The sequence below is a fragment of the Tupaia chinensis genome, unplaced genomic scaffold (assembly GCF_000334495.1).
Source record: "Tupaia chinensis unplaced genomic scaffold, TupChi_1.0 Scaffold142100_1, whole genome shotgun sequence".
NCBI lineage: Eukaryota > Metazoa > Chordata > Mammalia > Scandentia > Tupaiidae > Tupaia > Tupaia belangeri.
Window position 1 is genome coordinate 261,053 of NW_006201951.1, and position 3,304 is coordinate 264,356.

The 3,304-nt window shown below is 56.5% G+C and overlaps 1 protein-coding gene across 2 annotated transcripts in view; it reads right to left on the reverse strand.

Annotated features, from left to right (window-relative positions):
* Positions 1-3,304, reverse strand: part of EHMT1 (euchromatic histone lysine methyltransferase 1) — a 91,691-nt gene that overhangs the window by 6,591 nt on the left and 81,796 nt on the right. The gene's annotated exons all lie outside the window — the stretch shown is intronic.

The following is a 3,304-nucleotide window of genomic DNA, read 5'->3' on the forward strand; positions in this document are numbered from 1 at the left end:
GCACATCCACACGGCAGGCTCCCAGCTCGCATCCAGGGTCTCGTGAGCTGGGCTGGCAGAGGCTGGGAGACCTCACCTATTCTCCTTGCGGGGATAAGACCAGCAGATGGCGTGATGGTTAAGTCACTGGACTCCCATGTGGTAGACCACAGTTCATGTCTCGAACCCGGCAACTTAAAACTCACCCTAGGGGATGACCTCTCACTTTTTGTCTCTCGGGTGAGCACATGTGCCCTATAGCAAAAATCACTCTAAAAAAAACAAAAAAAAAACCTTGCTGGCGTGCTGTCTCTCTCAAGAAAGAAATGATTTAAAAAAAAAAAAAAAAAAGGGAACCAGCAGTTAGCATAATGGCTATGTCGCTGGACTCCCACATAGTCGACCGCGGTTCACGTCCCGGACCCGGTGGCTTAAAACTCACGCCGGGCGCATGTGCGTGCATGCCCAAGATCCCGAGAGGAGACCTGGGGGGTGATTTCTCGCTTTCTGTCTCTAACGTCTCTCTCTGTCTGGCGAGCGCACACGCCCTACAGCGAAAATCTCTCCAAAAAAAATAAAACTCTGGGATTAGCAGATGGTCTAATGGTTACATCGCTGGACTCCCACATGGTTGACCGTGGTTCAAGTCCCGGACCTGGCAGCTTGAAACTCACATCAGGCCCCTGTGCATGCATGCCCAAAATTCCAAGAGGAGAATGAAGGAGAAGGGACTGAGGCGTGGCCAACCCCCCAGGGGGTTACTTCTTGCTTTTTGTCTCTCCGGGGAGCACACAATCTCTATAGCAAAAATCTCTAAGAAAAAAAAAAAACAAAGACAAACCTCCACTCATCCCTCACACCATACACAAACCAATCCTAAGAAACGCCAGGCCTGAGTATAAAGCGAAACCACAACACCGCTCTGAGAGAGCGTGGGCCAGGGTCTGCAGGGTCCGGGAAAGGCGGCAACTTCTTAAACAGAAGACCAGAAGCAGAATCTATTTTTTAAGACATTTTTATGGCACAGGCACTCACCAGAGAAAAGCGGTGAGGAATCCCCCGGGGTGACCCGCCATAGTCCCTTCCTCACCCTCCTACTGTGATCCTGGGCACGCACACGCGGTATCTCGTGTGAGTTTCGAGATGATGGGTCCGGAACTTACACCAGTCAGTCACATGGGAGTCCGGTGCCTAACCACCACACTGCCTGATGGCCCAAATACATTTTTTAAAAATAAACTGGACTTCATAGAAATTTAAAAATTTCTGCACTTCTTAAATGGGTCTGCAGTGCATGTACCTGATTTTTATTTTTTAATTTTTTTTTTGGAGAGGTTTTCACTATAGGGCGCGTGCGCTCGCGAGACAGAAAGTGAGAAATCACCCCCCACGGGGGATGGTCACGCTACAATCCCTTCTCCTCCATTCTCCTCTCGGGATCTTGGGCACGCATGCACACGCGCCCGGCGTGAGTTTTAAGCCTCCGGGTCTGGGACGCGAACCGCGGTCGACTACGTGGGAGTCCAGCAACATAGCCATTACGCTAACTGCTGGTTCCCTGTACCTGATTTTTAAAGGTACACAGACCATTCACCAGGGAGGACCTACCGATGGGTGGCCAGCAGGTGCATAGCAGTCACCGCTGGGCTCCCACACGGCTGACTGCAGTTCAAGTTCCAGGCCAGGGGCTGGAAGACCACGCTGCGCCGCTTGTGTGCATGCCCAAGATTCTGGGAGGACAGAGGAGGGACTGTAGCCTGGCCACCCCCTTGGAGTGGCTTCTCCCTTGCCCTCTCACTCTGTCTCTTTCTGGCGAGCACATGTGCTCCAAACAAAACCCTCTAAAAACAAACCAACCCCAGATGGCGCCTAAGCTCACACGGAGCTGATGAGCGCTGGTGTCGCTGTGGAGACAAAGCCTCAGCCAGACGCACTGACGAGGTGAGGTGGCCAGCACCGGGGACACACACGGCCTGGCACACGGCCGACCAAGGGCTCAAGTCCTGGACCCGGCAGCTTAGACACACACGGGTTTGTGAGCATGCGAACCAATAGGTGGGAGGGGAGCAGCTACTGCAGCGTGGCCACAGCCCGGTGTGCGCTCGCTCCTCTCTCTTTGGCTTCTCTGTCTCTCTTGAGGGAGAGCACACACCCTTAAGACGAGAGAGTGGGACCAGCAGGTGGCGTGATGGTTACAGCGCTAGACACTCCCACATGGCTGACCATGGTACGAGTCCCAGACCTGGCAGTTTTGCTTTCTCTTTTTCCTTCTCTCTCTCTGGTCAAATTAAAATAAATGCATAAATAAATAGAATTAAATAAATAATTTTTCAAAAAGAAGAGAGAGTCCAAAACTGAAAGAGCTGACCATCCTGTTGGGGGCATGGGGAGGACAGAGATGTCACACCCTGGCAACCTGCGGCCACGAGGGACTGGCACGGCAGCTTCTTGGCACTCCACATCACAGCCCGGCAGGGCCCGCGCCTGCCCAGGACTCACTGGAGAAAGCGAAGAGCGCACCCTCCGCCAGCCAGGGATAAGCCAACAGGCACCTGAACCGCAGGACGGCGGCATGAGGGCACGGCCGAGGCGCTCACGGATGACCCAGACCAGCCATGCTGACGGGGCAGCGCAGGGTGGCGTCCTCCACGTGAGCCTAAAACACACAAGCCAATCCTGGGGGAGACAGCAGAATGGGGGTTCTGGTGACTGGCGTGGGCGTGTCACGGTGGGGCAAGAGCAAGATCCTCCACTGCAGTGACGGTGCCCAGGCCACGGCTCCCCCATCTTCACGTGTGTGCTCTCTGCAGGGCCTGCCACTCTCGGCACCTGCTTCTGCCCACCTCAGGGGAGCCCCGCCAGCCCCGGGGCACCACAGGGCTCAATGCTTCGCCTGCCTCCCACCTGACCATCTGCTCCGCGCCTGCCCCACTCCTGGCTCATAGCTCCTCTCGCCGGCACGACCACCCTCACTGACCCACTGTGGTGGTGAACGACAGGTGCAGCCCGAGGGCCTGTGGGCGCCTACGCGGGTGGGGAGCCCGTGGCTGCACTCGATGTCGGGGTAGAGGGATAGCTGCCAGCTCCCCACTGACCTGCCCATGTGAGGGTGCAGAGGCGACACCTGCCTCCCTGTGGGGCACTTGGCTCCAGTTCTTGGTGCTCAAGAGTACCCTTTCGGGAGCGAGCGACTGGGCTCCACTCCGGGGAGTGCCGGACGTCGGGAGCGAGCGACTGGGCTCTACTCCGGGGAGTGCCGGACGTCGGGAGCGAGCGACTGGGCTCCACTCCCGGGAGGGCCAGACGTGCGTCGACATCCCCGCTG